This window comes from Strix aluco, chromosome 8 (genome assembly GCF_031877795.1).
Source record: "Strix aluco isolate bStrAlu1 chromosome 8, bStrAlu1.hap1, whole genome shotgun sequence".
Taxonomy (NCBI): Eukaryota; Metazoa; Chordata; class Aves; order Strigiformes; family Strigidae; genus Strix; species Strix aluco.
The window spans coordinates 22,288,025-22,305,029 of NC_133938.1; the positions used below are offsets into that span (position 1 = coordinate 22,288,025).

The window sequence follows — 17,005 nt, forward strand, 5'->3', positions numbered from 1 at the left end:
TAGCTACTTGGTAAGGATTTTAATAAAAACCTTATGTAACTCCATATTTTGCATAACAAAAGATCATAACAGCTGAGAATAGAAATATGGGCTGTTATCATAAGTAAATACTCCATGATGAATATTTAATATATCTCTTCAATCTAAATGTAAGTACATTTTGTTGTTTATTTCATTTATTCTTCCTTTGTCTGATTTTCACCTGGATGGCTCTATTTTAAACAGGTACAATAAAGAAATTAGTAATAACTGAATGTTACCTTGGCTCAGCTATAAAACAGTGCCAAAAGGTAATCAAATGTTAATGTAGGTCAACATCATCCCACTAGTCAGCACTGACATACAGCACTGGATATTTTTATGTGTTCAAGGTCATCATCAACTTCTTCCTATTAACATTGTTCACAGGAATCAGCGAGGCACTGACTTTGCTCCTTGTATTTGTAGCAAGATTTTTCTTTTGATACCACACACAGACCAAGAGCTTTCTGAGCTGGAGTATCATTTCAGTTAAATATGTGTTTTACCATTTGCAATCTCAATAAAACCACTTCATAATATAGCTCCTCCTCAGAGGTATTTTTTTTTTTTTAAAGCATCTTGATAATTATTATTTTCTCAGAGAGTGTTTGGGAAATAGAAGGTAGCAAAGTGTCACACAAAATAGCAAAGTTGTCCAGGAGTGCATGCATTTATTGATAAAATCTGTCTCACCATAAGTGATGATTCCCTTATGGTATTCAATACACAAAATAATTTTAACACTCCACTGTACTAAGGAATTATCTAATTCTACATTTTTAAGGAACACCTTGAACAAATTTTAGTTTATAATTAATAAAACAAAAAATGCAGACCAGTTAAATGAATCAAAAGTCTTGCATTCTTACCCCTGAACTTTGAATTAAACCACAAGCACTGAAAATATCTGTAACATCAAACATAAAGGATCACACTGAATTACTTCTGAAGAGTCAGTTTCCTGTGATTTCTTTGTGAAGAAAAAAAGTGCCATTTGGTATTTTTAGATTCTTGTGTTTGAACATTCTGATTGATCCTAAATGTGCCACTAAATAGCATATGGCAAAGTAAACAAATCCTAGATTGCTAGAAGAGATATTAAAAAAAAAAAAAAGTGGTTAAAACATCATCATTTTATTGTATTTATTATTGAAATATGAAATGCAGAGCACATGCACATAAAACCACTTGAAAAGACAGCTTGTCATCTTTCTGGATATATTTGAGAAAATAGCACATTTCAATGAAATGCCATGGAAGATTAACAAATTAATTATTTATAAACTGACCTCCTACATCCTTGGGCTCTCAGTGCTATCTCACTCTCTCTCAATGCCACTCTGATACAATTTTAATTGGAACCACAGCTCCTTATGCCTGTTTGGGTTTTTTTGTTTTACTGCTGCTGTCTTGCATGGGGAGAACTACCTTTAAAAGTAGGAAACATGCGTTCTCTTTAACAGTTTTTCCTCTGCTTCAAATAGGAAACCTAATTCTAAAGGAATATAGAATGCAGAAACTGCTGAACTCCGTATTGACATTGGGATTAAACAGAGTACCTTTGCAGATTTATCAAAAATAAAACAACAGCATTCTGTAAACAACATTGATTGAGTACATTGCATGCAAGAGACATTTTAGAGAAGAGCAGGTACAAGAAATAAATACCATCCGTTCAACTAGTCCGCTAGCAATATAAAGCTTTTTTGCATTTTTTTCTTCAGTGTTTTGGGGGCCATTTAAAAATGAATCAAGTGATGTAGCAACTCCCTACACCTAGAAGAGAAAAGCATCAGTAAGCAAAGCTCTACTTTTTCTCTACTGAAGTTCTCTCTTGCCTTTGTTTTTTCATTAATTTATTTTATTAATTTATTCTCTCTGCTTCTGATGACTCAGTATCCATAACATTGTCATTAAAATATCATTTGCACAGAAGGGTAAACTGTATCATGATCAAATACAGACTGCACAGGAAATGGATAAGCAATAGTGCAAACTTTTTAAAGCCATATGTCCTTAAACTCTTTGCTAATTTGTATGTTCTTCCTTCACTATACTGGAGGTATCCAGAGGCCATGCTTGTCAGAACACTGTGTTGAGCCATAGATAGCCATACCATGTAGCCTAAGACAGGACTATTAAGTCATCTTGCCCTTTCTCTTTTTTGCTACCACTGTAGCAAATTGAGTGATTGCTGTAGAAAGGATTATGCCTGTTGTACACTGAAGGAATGTGCTCATGAAATGCAGAGGCAGGTGTCACAGTGGGGAGGGACAATACTTGCTATTATTTCCAGAGTTCTACAGCAAATGTGTACTGGTGGTGTAGCACAGAACAGGTCTGGGCTCTAACTTGTTTCTCCAAGGAAACTCCTCTATGTTGCCACAGTTGCACATACATTCTCCTTTTCCCTCGTGGTAAATGCTTTATTAGAAGATCAGCAGCAAAGTAAGCTGGTGTAGGGCAGCAGATATCCTATATCCTGCAGGCTTAGCCTGACCTTTAGAGATTAAATTAACACACTTATATCAGTAATAATCTTTTTCCTCTTTTTAAATTCCTTGGAACTGCCTGGTAAAAAAAATCTGTTCCCACAATGTTATCGATACTTTTCTGAAACAAGACAGACTACCATGTAAAATTCCTACTTTATGCCAAGCTATAAGGCAATACCTGTGGGGAATAACAGCACAAATGCTTGAATGTTGTGAGTCCAGTGCTTTAAACTCTACATTTTAGGGAGGAGGTTTGAAGGGAGATAGAGGTGCCCTGGACTGTGATAGAGAAATGCCTGAGGAAGGAGATAAGGTTGTTTAATGGGAAAGGGGTGTGCTTTCCAGAAAAACCCCTCTGGGCACAGACCCTGATGGGATGCACCATACTGTGACTTTGGGCTGTGTGTAGAGTCCCAAAGCAGAAGAGACACTGCTGCACTCTATTATAGATTCAGTTGATGCCAATATTGCAGGTAGAAGATCAGAACTCAGTAAAGGTGTCTTACTGACAGCTTGAGACCTGACAGAACTGATAAAAAACATCAGTATTTTCCTTCTAAATTCTAGAAATGCAGACTTGTAAACTTTGATGAGATAAAAATTTATTTCAAAGCCTGCAACTTCAATATTTTCACAGTTTATTTTGCAGCAATGTTTTTCTCATCTGCTCAGCTGCAAGTGAATGTAAGTATATGCAAGTTAGAGAATAAGAGAGTGAGAGCTTCAAAACAGAACTAGACAAGACTGATGTTTAGTAAGGAGACATATTGCCAGTGGTTAGTTCTTAAACATTATTAATCATTATCACCACTTCAAAGCAGTCAATTCTTATTAACAAGCTTATCCTAAATTAATGGTAGTACCACAGAACTGTGTAGTTAGTGCTGATCGATATGGTCCTTGTTCTTAGTCGCTGTGGTTGAGATGATCAGGCTATAGAGCTCTTTGCTGAGGGAAGATGGAACCACTGTGGGTAAAGCCATTCTTCCCTATTTTTCCTCTCATACTGTTGGTGTTTCTATATGCCTTGCCCGTTTTGTTGTTATGTATTACACTAAGCTGTGTTACAAGATGCTTATACACAATGACAGTGTATGTTAATTTAGAATACCTGTGCCTGAATTCAAGAAAAACAAATATTGTATCCTGTTTAATATTATTTCTACTTTATGGGTGCAACAGGCTTCTGCTCTTGCTATTATTTTCATAGCTAGCAAATGTAGTCCATGAGAAAATTTTTATTTTCCCACAGTCTAAGCTTTTCTAATGTAAAAATTTTAGGTACTTGCTCTTTAAAAAATGGTACATACTCAGCTCATGTCATGCTCTTCTGGGAAGAGCAGAGATTGCCAAAGGATTCCCTGTAACAGTTAGGGGGACACCTCATGGGAGGTCTACATGGATTCCCTGGGTTCAAGCAAAGGAAGAGCTTCACTCTTGAAGGAAAAAAACATTTCCCCTTCTTTCTACCCACTGTCAAGCAGAGGCTGTTTAGGTGAGCTGACTGGGAAGGGCAAAAGAGAAAACTCAGGCCTTGAGAATCACTGAGTGCTGCTGACTTGTAATTTGAATTCTGGACCTTCTTGTTCATTAGGTCACGAGAAAAGTATGGTCACGAGAAAAGAATGGCCAGTTTTTTTCTTCTCTTCCTGCATATTCCTACCTTTCATGATCTTAGTAAAGTATGAAGTGTTTCATTTTTACTTTCTGTGGGCTTGTACTATGTTGTGCCTTACGCTACTGAAGTTTTGAACTATATGGGAGGTTTAACTTGCTGGCCTATGGCTTTCTGATCATCTAAGGCACTATGATTTCACCATGGGCTGGTCTGTTGGCATCTGAATCAGCCTCCTATTTCCTTACAGAACAAACAGCCATTTTACACCCCAGATGAATGCTAATAGAAACTGCTCTAGTATATGTTTCATAGCTAGCAAAAGCCCTGCCTGGATCCATACAAAAAGGGCTTCCCCTGAAACAAGTATATATTTATGGATACAAAGATAAAATTCAGAACCAGGCGGTTGTTTGACCTCTATATGTTTCTAATACAGATGTCTCAAAACATCACCTCTAATGGAATATTTTAATACTCTGAAACAATATTCTATTGTTTCTCTTGCTGCTTGTTTCATTTTATTTCCCATGCAGTGCTTTTATTTAATAAATACAAATTATTAGCCTTATGCTCATCACTTATTTTACTTAATTGTGTTGTACACTGGCAAGATTGTAACTATTTTGACTCTGCTTGGTTTGTTTTAATTACAACTCTCCTAAAGCACATTGTAAAGATATTTACATAGAAAGATATGGTAAATACATGGGGCAGGGGCTGTTCCATAAAGGAGTAGGAGTATTTTTTGACTGCTTACACTTGTTCATCTGTATCCAACTGAAAGCTTCTTCAAACCATGAAGTGTCCTGAACTCTCATGTTTTAAAATGAGATAATTTTATATTCCTTTTGCTTGACAATGGCTAAATGAGATCTAGAGCAAACACAGCTTTGATATCACCTTCAGACACAAATTTTGTGTCTAAGCTCAGCAAATACATTTTTAACTCTTCACCTCAGTACTTCCTATGATTAATACTTGTAGCATTATTTTTTCCTCACAGTTTTTAGTTTTCTTACCAGCCCTCATAATTATTAGTAATTTTTCCATTTCTCAGGTGGGCTATCTCATGCTGTGGTTTATATCACTGTCCTTTGAATAGCAGCTTTCCTGAATGTCTTGGTTCTTTTTTGTTATTGTTGTTTTTTTAAAATAATGCTTATTTTAGCCTAAAAAAAAAGGAATGAATACCTCAATATTACTAACCAAAAGCTAAAAAAGACAAAACTGTAAAGAGCCAACAAATTCCCTGTTGCTTTACCTAGCTCACAAATTCTTCAATCCTACAAATACCCTGAAATCACAAAGGAAAATTTTCCTTTATGTGCTCTCAGTTTATTTTTTTTAGAAAAAAACCCAGAACGGTTGGTAGCCACCTGCCAGTTAAAATCAGTCAGTTTTTAGTCACCCCTGGTTACAGTCATATGCAGTGTGTGCATGTAGATGTTTAGAACTTTATGCTTGTCCAATTGGCGTGACCTCAGATAATCCTGCAGGAAGACATTGAGGGAACACACGTCCCTGTGAGCTCACTGCTTACCTGACAGTGAGCTTTATTGAAGGCAAATCTGACAATCAGGCTGAATACTATTCTCTCTTTTCTGAAGCTAATATGTCAAGGTATGGAACTAACTCGTTTTGTTGCAAACACAAACAGGTATTGTTGTTATGTTCTGATTGTGAACTTCCATATTTTAGTCTGATTATAAATTTCCCCAAATTTGCATGGTCTCCAAGAGAAGGAACATTTTAGCAAAAAGTGAAATATGTCAAAATATGAAAGATACTTACCTTATTTTTCCTGCTTCCTGAGGACTCACTCATGTTACTGCAGTCAGTGACTGTCTGCTCACTTGAAGCACCTTTTACAGTCACACCTTTATTGCTTTTAGAAGAATGATGGTGTCAATAAGGAATATGAATTGTTAAATGCCTTGAAATAGTAAGTAATTTAGGGTGATAACCAACATAGTGATAAGGCCAAAGGTGTCAGCTTATGATACAATATTTCTGACAAGTCCATTTCCCACTATATTATGTTGTGTTATGTCTAGCCATTTGTTTATGTATGTGTGTGTTGTTTTTTGTTTATTTTTAGAATATTGTGACACTGTTAATGGAGTTAGTGATGCATTTTAAAATAATTTTTGTAAATAAGCCTCTTTCAAATATTCAAATTCTATGAATCAAGGAGAGCCAGTCATAGTAAACTCTGCTGGATTTTGTTATGTTTTATGTAAGTGAAGTGCTTATTTAGACTTATGGTTGGACTGAAGTTAGAGTCTCAGAAAAGCAAAGCTGATTTTGTTATTCTGACTAGAAATGTACTTAAAAGTGAAATGGAAATTCTAGGGAAATGGGGTATTACTGTTTGGATCAGATGACTGTGTGACATAATAGTACATTATGATCAGTGCTGTTCTCAGAAATTGATGTTAGAATGCAAAGTTGATGTCTTCACCACCTCTCGGGTGATTCTGATGCATGAGAGAGCCAGTGAGCCTGCTTGCTAGGCATTTATCTTGGACCTCTTCGCTCCCTGTGTAATTGACAGGAAAGGCTACTGTGGAGAACTCTCAATTAAAAATCATGAAAGAAAATTCTGTTTAGTAAATCTCCTGCCCCACCTCAATTCTTGATTAGGTCCATACTAAGCTAATAACCTTTCACCTATCCTTTCTAATTTATTTTTTTTTTCTTCTTCAGTAACAAACATAATTGTTATTGACAATTTTTTCTCACATTATCTGTCATTCAGGAGTGTCCTGTCTGGAAAAGTAGCATGCTGCCGTAGGTAAGGTTCATGATTTCATGTATATAGCATTTATTTGTTTAGTTGTGGAGATTTCCTGAAGATATTTCCCCAAGTTAGTAAAATATCTGCAGCACTGATGGAAGAACTAAATGTAGAAATCACTTTTGCAGACATTAGAATTTTTAACCTGCAGTTATTTACATTTACATCTTCTCCTTCTCCTGTCTTTTCTAAAGAAATCATGGGCTTACTGCTTGAAGACAATCCCTTTAGTTCACCAAAAGACATTTATCTAATCCACCAAACTTTTGGAGACCTGATCTGTATTTGGGATAAAGAATTAAAAGAAACACTGCGCTCTCTGCACCCTCTCCAACTTCATCTAGGCAGAGTAAGCACATCACAAAAGTACACAAGGAATTTAAAAAATATTTTTTTTAATTGGGTAGAATACAAAAGACTGAAACAGCCATTATGTTTGTGTTCTGTATGTCGTTCAGGACACAAGACAGCGGTGAGCAACTGTCACTTTACTGCTTCAGCATTTGTTCATTAAGGAAATTATAAGATCAACATAATTCATTGTATATAGTAGAAATAAAATGATAAAGAGAGAATATAATCGCAACATCAGTGTCCCCTGCTTTGAAAATAAACCTGTTTATTTATATTATATATCAGCCGGAGATGATCATGCAGTGACAGCTCAGTATTCTTTTGACATTATCAACCAAATTATATAAAATAAAACATTTGTCTTTTAGTGTCACTATTCATTTTCATGAAATAAATTCTATTCTCAATTATAAAAGCAGCATACTAGTGCTGGGGATGTTTTTAAATTTTTAAAATATGTTCTTATCCAGTGTTTAGGAGTCTTTGTAGGAAGCCCTTTTAAAATAGGTGATAAAAGATATACTGATCCATTAGGATGCATATAGTGATACTTTGACTGTTGTCCTGTAGGTAGTATTTCATTGTCTACATATAGAACACAAATTAAGTAAAACAAGCAAGCAGAAATTAAGGGAAATATTTGAAAAAAACTTTGATTTTTATTTCAGATGTTAAATGCTTCCTCTTTGTTTTACTATTACTTCAAAATTGCAGTGGAATTGCCAGTAAAATGTAAACATATAATGCAGTGGAACTGCAGGATGTGCTGTGAAATTATTTTTTTATCCTCCTTTTATAAGTAGTTTTTCCTGTGTTCTTTTAAAAGGCAAAATAAAATGTGCCAAAGAATCTGTTCTCTAATTTCCATAAAGCAAGCTACCCTTTATGTGTTGCAGAAAGGTATTATTTTTATTTTCTCCTGTTGCTCAATACTTATCTTATTTGGAACTGCACTGGCATTTATTTGCCTGATCTAATTTCAGCACATGATTTGGATCTGCAAAAATGTTATTTCCAATTTCTTGTATTGTTTGGACTTTTTTTCCTCCTTCTTGTTTTTTATTGCAGTGGGTCTAATTTTGAATATATTATAAATAATGTGTAGGTTTTACCATGGATCTTTGAACACAGGTGGATCTTATCCTCTGAGAATAGAAAGAGAAAATAGAATGGACTGTTGAGTTTGTGTATATATATATATATGTATAAAATATCAGTTCTACTCGCACATGCACCTTGAATACAAGCTCTATAGTTTCAAAGAAATGCACTTGTGATAAAACTAGGAAAATATAAATGTTTATATAAAAATGAAGAATTAAATTGTGGAAACAAATAGGAGGGAAATCCCTGAACATCACTGCTATATCAAGAGATGTTTTAGTGGAAATTGTATCTTTTGAAGTCTTTTAAGAATTAACATCAGTGCAGAATTAATTAGCAGGTCTGTAAAAAACACTAGAAAACAATCTAATGGAAAATGTAGTGGTGGTAGTATGCCTGCAATCAAAATTTTTTTTTTGTTTTAAAACTTAAAATATGCAACTAGCATATTTCCTGTGAAAAAATTAGTTCAGAATAATAGCCAGTGTTAGGTCACACAAAAAACTTAATGCTCCAAAGTCTAAAGTATCTCAGTTTTTTTGTACTTTTCCTACAAATTACAAAGCATTAATATACCATCTCTAAATCAGTTCTGGGAGAATTCATATAGTACAAAGTTCTGTAAAATTACATTTACCAGGAGTTCACCCTGAAGAAAAAGACATGAGGCACCTTAAGTGGAGGTTTATTTTTCCTGCTTGTCTCTATTGTCATGCTAACTCTTCAGTAAACTTATTCTCTCATTTATTTTAAAAGTTTCCGTATCAGTTAAGAGATGGCTCGTGATAATCCCAGCAACCTCTGAATAAAAATACTTTCTGGTATAGTCTGCAGAATGCTTTTGTAGTACTTCTGGCTCACTTCAACCTTCCATTGAAACCTCAAATAAGCTCAAATGGCTTGTTATTAAATGGTGACACACAGTCTGTGCTAAACGTGCCTCTTAAGCCATATAAAAGTCTCTGTCCTCTTTTATGCTTTGTCATTTCTTAAAGAAGTACTGAAAAGATACTTTAACAAAATGTATTAATGTCAGAAGTGAGAGAATACGAACATTTCATGTTCCATCTGTGTTATGTAATTGGTTGTTAATGTAACAGCTATCTTTCTCTTGTTATTTCTCATCACAGTGAAACTATACTAGAAAATTATGATAAGTGGTTCCTTTGGTAGCAGAATCCTCACTCTGAAACTGCCAGTGAGATCAGGTTATCCTTTCACCCTAAGGATTTTCCATCGAAGTCAAAGTTGAGATTTGGTGGCAGGTAAAGAAAATTGTATTTCTGCTAGCTGTGGCAGAAAGTGAGACTTGGAAGAAACTGCAGGAGGCAGATTGGAATTCTCTGGAGCTTGGGAAGATAATAGATAATGCTTTGGTGATCCCAAAGAAGAGTATGCATAAATCTAAACTGATAGGAGAAAAATGAAAGGTTGCTTGAGGTTAGAATGAGCCCTGCGAAGACATTGGAGAGGGAAATCAGATAAAAGTGGATTAAAGTCTAAATAAACATATAGCATGTTTTGAAGTTATAGCCTGGTATGTAAGTGGATCTTGATTTATAACTGGGGTATATTTGGTTATTCCTGTTATTAACTGCCTGGAGCTGGTTGGGGATACAAAGAGTAACCCAATCAATCAAATCAACCCACTAAATCCACCTGCCATTTATGGGTTGTTATTGAGTAACTGTTCTAACTAAACACAGAACCAGGCTTCAAAAGCACCTTGAGGCTTTGAAATTGATGCAGAAAACAGCTCACATTTTTGTGTTGTCTTACTCCCTAAATATATGTAATCTTTTTCCATTACTGTATGATAGGGCATGTACTGATCTTGCTGAATGATTGCAGCAAGTTGTGAATAATGTATGAAATACAAAGGTCCTGCCCAGTGCACAAATATATAGATACTGTTGGGCAATCAGGGCTGTTCTGAACTGTGTTCTCATGCTTGCAGTGTTCAGTACTATTCTAAAAGCTGTTCGTGTATCAGAGCAAGGCCAGAATACATTAGGAAGTCAAAATATTTTGAAATTGAACTATTTGTATTTTATTTCCATTTTTCCTCTAATTTTGCAACTTGATGATATTGGTTTCTAATGCTTCTAGAACTGGTAGCTACTACAATTTTGCCTTCTCTTGACATATAGGGATGCTTTTGAAATACTGATACCTCACAGGCATAGCTAGATAGAGTTTTCATCTGGCAAGACTGTAAACAATCTTTTACTAAAGATTAATATAGCAGGTACTGATGGATATCATATTTAAAATGACTGCAAACAAATTTCTTAATCAAATCACTTAGCTGTGATAAATGAACTTCTTCCTGCAGACGGGTAGTACTGAGATTTAAACTCTTTTCTAACCCCATTTAACATTTATGTTAAGAATGCACTTCATATACATCTGCCAAGGTAACAGTGAGTGTGGCTCATTATTAGCTCTTCTTGACTCTTGATGGTTGGGGTGACTTATACTGTATTTGTTGACTTCTCTGTCCGTTCCCAAAGACTACATTCAACTTAGATGTAAATGAGGAAAAAATGTCCTGGGTGCTTGATAAAGTACAGGCAATTTTAGTCTTTTGTTTTCAATAGCACATAGTAAAATGAAACAAACCAGCAATATGTAATACGCTCTGGCAGAAATTTGGAGATAGATCAAGGAATGAGATAAACATCTCTGGATAGGTATGAAATTGAGAGAGATAGTGTTTGAAACTGGAAGACACTGCATTAAGTTTCATAAACACTTTTAACTTCAGTAATTTGTTTTTCTTCTTGTACTCAGACTTCATTATTGTATGTACTGAAAGATGGGTTAATTAGATGAATCTTAGTAACTTCCTAGTTTGAGCAAGGCCTTGAAACAAAACACTGTCTGAGGAGAGTCTTTCCTCAGTCTTTCCTCACAATATTTTCTCTTTTTCTCACATTCTGACTGCTTCATGTCTACAGCATTTGGGATCGCTTCCATAAGTCACTGATGAAATAACAGAATGAAGACCTGCCACAGGTAGTTTATTTTCTCACTATTTTACGGGGGAGCAAAGCTTCTGTAATACAAAGGGTTTTGCTTTTTGGCTCATTTTTTGAGAGCAAGGGATTTTTTGTGGGTATGCATACTGTTTTGTGTTAGATAAGAGGATTGGTGAGGGTAGTTTTCTAATCATCCATAGCATATATGGCTTTGTAGCAGCTGGTACCACAGCTTTAATGTGGCTCCTGAGAAAGTTCGATCTCCTGCGTTGTTTATGATGGCTGAGGGTTAGATAGGTCTATCACAGCCTTCAGCCACAAGCAGCTGATTCATTGATGCATTTTGTCCAGGCTGTTGAATAATCTGAAGACATGATTAGGCTTTGAAGTTTAATCTGTGTAGAGTATATGAAAAGATTTGGGATGTGTCTGGTGTGATTGTGCAGTCTGCCCAACAGAGGAGGAGGACAACAGTTTTCCCAGATAGAATTTTCTAAGGGTTATTTGTGCCTTATTTTGATTTGCTGAATTTCTGTAATCCAGAAGAAAAATAACAGAGGTATGAGTAAACAAGGATTGTCAGTCACTAGGATAGGGCTATCTCCAAACCAACAGGAATATTAGAAGGGATAACTTAATAGTAATTAATTGTAACTGTGCAAAACATTATGTCAGTATGGAATCCAGCAGCATTCCTAAATTGTAGGTACAGTTAACAAGATCTACTAGAACATATTGCAAGGGCTACGTATGCATATGCATATGTTTCAAAATCCTAACAACATTATCTTCTGGGTTCTTAGTTTCAACTTCAATTCCCTTTTGCATTCCAAAGTTAAGCTTTATTGAGCTTCAGGACATTTTTGGGAGTAATATTCAAAATAAATTAAATGATGACTTTATGTTTAAATTAGATTTTTTCAGTTTCTAAAGCATAATATATATTTGTGCTATATTTCAATACTAAAAATTTGCTTAGGCCTGTGAGTACAGCTACACAACTGATTAAATCCCTCTTGTATGAAGAAAAGACTTTCATGTCTTGCAGTAAGTGTGTTTCTGTTTGGAATGATCAGCCATTTTTTGGAAAGTTTAACAGCAACTGCTGATCTAAGAATTAATGGGTATTAAGATGAAGAATTTAGACAATCAAAACTGATTTCATCTGTTTTAATCTTAATCTGAGAGCAGGAACAAATGACAGAAAACAGTCCAGCAATGACTTTGACATCAAGGTGTGTAAAATTTTATGTAGTGAAAGTGCAAGGAAAGACAGATAAATCTTGTTGTGTGATGATACATAGTTCACTTCTACAGTTCTATAAAGTCATATTCCTATATTTATTCCTGGTACAAACAAATGTGTTTCTATCCATCTATCAAAGGGTATGAATCAAGTACAGTTTCTTTGGAAGCCCTGTATGTATTTAAGCATTGTATACATTTCTGATATATTTGGTATCTCTGAATTACAAGTTGTAAACTTTCCAAAGCAGAAAGAAGTGTCAAAAGCTGAATGGATTTAGATAAATGTAGTATATTGTTATTAATTGTACCTTTCACAGGTAAATGAAGCTTGTTAGAATACTAGAAACCACTCAAAGAGAATCATTGACTGATTTTGTTTTTCTTTTTTCCTGCTTGAACAAATAGAATAAAGTTTAACAGTAGTTTATGGACATCATAGGTTGAGATAGAAAAACCTTTTGTGTTCATAGCCAAAAAAAAAAAAAAAGAAAAGTGAATGACCTTTTAACTTTATTTTCGTACTATTTTAACTCTCATTTCTGTTTTGTTTCTGAGAGACCAGACTTAGGGCACACTTTTAGCCTCTTCAAGCCCATGGAAGTCAGGTGTTTCACCTAGAGCAAAGCAATAGGAAAAAAAAGTGCTGTCTTTGCATAGATTCTCTTCTGTATTTGTTTCTGGTTTTGTTCCACTGCAGATGCAGCTTAAGAGGGCTGTTTACTATGTGCCCTGCAGATATTGTTTGACCTCTTTGAATTGTTACTCAGGAAGGTCTGAAGGGAGGTCTGGATATCTCATCTTGATTTAGTTTCCCTATTCAATGTATAAATTGTTGCAACCGCTTGCAGATCATGTTCATTATGATGAAAGAGAAAGTTATTTTCTGAGCTTCTTTATCAGGCACATTAGGTAAAGTCTGTGTTTCCCCTCCATCAAAACTTGTGCATGCCATCTTTAGAACTCCTGACTATGGTTATGCTGTAACTTGAACAACCTTCACCATTTACCAGGCAGATGCTGACAAACAAGGTGCTGGATAGAACATTAATGACAGAAGATACTCCAGCAGCACTCTGCGGATCAGAGATATTTTGTGGAGTATCGTATTTTACTGAAACTCCAATTAAGTCCCAAATGTCTACTTCTATGAATTTCCTTTTGATTCCTGGTTGTCTAGATATTCACAGGTGAATGTAATCACTTTCTCGTAATCAGTATCATCTTTTTTCTATACTTCTATACTATCAATCCATTTGTCCTTCCTATCCTGTCTTTATTTCAGGAATTTGCTTTCTGCTGCCCTGCTTTCTGCAGAAATTTGTGTTCAACGAAGATCAGCCTTTATTTTACTCTCTCTGGAGCAATGCTAGAAATTATGGTCTTTCATTGATTAGAAGTTGTACAAGAAGAATAAATGTTGACTTCAGCAAGAAGAAAAAATCTGTAATCATATGGTGCATGTTCTACAGAGTATCAGAATAAAAGCGGAGCCTGTTACAGTGCATTACTGTCTGTGAAGCGTAGAGGTGTGATTTTCCTGGCTATTATAATTATGTAATTATGAAGTTTTATTTACTTAGTGGTTATTAATATTTAAGCATATTTTCTTTACAGAACATGATGAAAAATGCTTTGATGATTTTGACAGCAGGGATTTCGACTAATAGACTGATACTTGTTTCATTCTACTTTTAAAACACTAAGATTTAAAATAAGGAATTTGACAGACAGTCATTAAGCTAGAGTGGGGTTTTTTTTGAAGTAATTTATACTATTAGCATTTTAAAAGAGTTTGTTGCCTCTGCAGCTTGAATTCCACTAGAACTCTTGAGACAAAATGACTCCATTGATGCAAATTGGCTACAGTGATTCACATCTATTGTATCAAATGCATTCGAAGTTTTATTTCCATGGAATAAATGAAAAGAAGTTATATTTTGTGGGAACCATACAACTCTGTCTCACGAAAATTTCACAGTGAAGGTTTTTTCTTTGTTCGTTTGTTGTGTTTGGGGTTTTTTTTTGTAAATCTTTTATCTCTTTAGGCTAAAATTTGCAATGAAAACTAACAGTATTCAGCCACCTTCACATTTCAATATCATTTGAATGCTAAAGTTTTGTAGGTCTTTCATATAAAGCTGGTTCTCCAGAAATAGTCCTTCCTGAGCTTAAATCTAGAATGAAGCCTTATCAGGCTAGCAGCTAGTTCACAAGGGAAGAGTTGCAAGTTACAAATGCAGACTTCCTGATAACCTCAGCCTAAAGCAGCTTGTTCTCCAACTGATTTTTTTTTTAATATCTTGGAGGTGAAGCATCCTGTTCAAGTGTGCCTCTGTGCACAGATTGGGATAGTTACTCATTTAGAGGCCTCTTTCCTGCCAATGTATGGTCTCAACGCTTAATTACAAATCTCTTCAAGATACAGCTTCTGGTCTTTTAAACCAAACTTCTCACACCTCGTAGACTTATTAAATGCTGCAGACCTTGCAAAAAATAAATCATGATAGAAGAGAGTTTCCGTAAACTTGGCATCCTTGCACATGCTTTTCCTTACCACATCAGTAGTATAACTCTTCTTACACAACAACAGGGAGTGTTATTCTTTTACAAACCCAGCATAATCCACAGAGAAGATTTTACTTGTAGAAGTTTATGATGAAAGAGTCTATTAATGTTATGATTTAGGTAGTGAATAATATTTAGAGTGATGAAGTAGCATCTGAAAAATTTGTGGGTATACCAGATCTTGTCCTGCAGAGTCCTGCTTTCCTCTCCTTCATTTCTGAATTTGGTCAGAGAGTTGAGAGTTCCTCAGAATGAGATCCTTGTCAGATCCTTGAATCCTTGTCTGTGCAGAGAAAATGAAAAATCATGTAATAACTTGAATTACAAAAAATGCATAATATATGTATATGTATTGTGAACCTCTGTTGTGCGTCCAGCAGAAGCATTCGCAAGGAACGTGAAAATAGAAGCATTTTAATAGCTTTTACTTATGGCCGTATGTTTCTAATATATATTAGAAAGGCTACTACAAATTTAATGTTATCAAAATTCAAAAGTCTATGGCACATGTTTAGCATCATGCAGCAGAAATAGACTGTTCCCTAGAGAACTGGCAGTGACAACCTACAAATCATTTGTGCTTGTTCAGACAATGTGTTATGAAGACAAGATTGTGGGAGATCATGTGAATCATAGTTCATAACCTCACCATAAAAAGAATTGCAATTATATTGAGAAAATATTGAGTCAGATACATGTTGTTGAGAGGTGTTCTGTTTTTACACTCTGCAGCCAGAGCCATTGGCTGCAACAAATCACTGACCAGTTTAAAGATCTACAAATCAATGTCAGAGCCTATAATTAATCTCAGTGTCCTAAAAGTGAGCTGACACTTTGTTCTGAAAGGAGTTTTATCCTCCAAGGTAGGCTGGTGCTAATGCTGATGCAGGGAATTACTGAGTCAGACTGACAGTCACGCCTGGAAGGGTCACCCAGGTTTCTAATGACTAAATGCCTTATTCATAAGAAAGTGTTTATCTTATTTTCATGCATTTAGGAAATATAGGCCAAAAACGTAATTCCTGGTGTAACTCCAGGGACTTTGACTGGGTTTATACTGAGGATGAGTTTGGTACCCAGGATTGTAACTGTTTTATTTAAATGACTCATACTTCATACATGTTCAGTAATAATTGTAGGAGTGCATCATAATGGATTCCAACTTATGTATTAATTTTAAGAAAAATTGTCTGTCTAATATTTAATCTTTCTCAGAAGGCATTTTCACATTTTCTGTATATGTGGTACTAAGGAGAAGGCTGTTTCAATTGGAATACTGCAGTCAAAATGTTCTTAACACAAATGTAGTAAATTAAAAAGAAAAAGATGGATTTATGACAGTGATGTTGGTTAGTGGCACCACTCTGCAGAAAAGGGGCACATCTGTGGCTGAAAGAGTAAAAGAATTTAAAATCAGGTTAATGGTCTGTATAATATAATGCAAATCCCAGAGGTCTGATGCTGCTGCTTTTAGCTCAAGTAGCTACTATGTTTTTGACAAAGATATCATAAATAAGGAACTTAAGAAAGTGTTAGGTAACTGAGAGTTAGCTTGTCATAGTATTCTGGGTTATCATTAAAGTAAGTTCTAATGTTGGTAAATGAGCTTTAGACACAAAATATCAAAATTCCTGTGTTTTTCAATAACCTTATTGGATCTTTTCTGTTAAGGTGTCAGTTTATAAATAACATTGTGCTTAGTTTTTATACTGCACTTCTCATTAGTAGGTGAGAAAGGAGGTAAGTATTGTCATTTTCTCACTTTGTAGGTGGGAAAAACGATAGTTTTATGTGACTCATCAGCAGAATGAATTCAAGAACC

General features: G+C 35.0%; 1 long non-coding RNA gene across 1 annotated transcript in view; it reads left to right on the forward strand.

The window, feature by feature from the left end:
• The window catches only part of LOC141926594 (uncharacterized), a 36,939-nt gene extending 22,803 nt beyond the window's left edge, over positions 1 to 14,136 (forward strand). The window contains exons 3-4 of the long non-coding RNA XR_012624158.1: positions 11,350 to 11,407; positions 13,901 to 14,136. This is a non-coding gene — a long non-coding RNA (uncharacterized LOC141926594). The remainder of the gene's footprint in view (positions 1 to 11,349; positions 11,408 to 13,900) is intronic.
• The last annotated feature ends 2,869 nt before the right edge of the window (positions 14,137 to 17,005 follow it).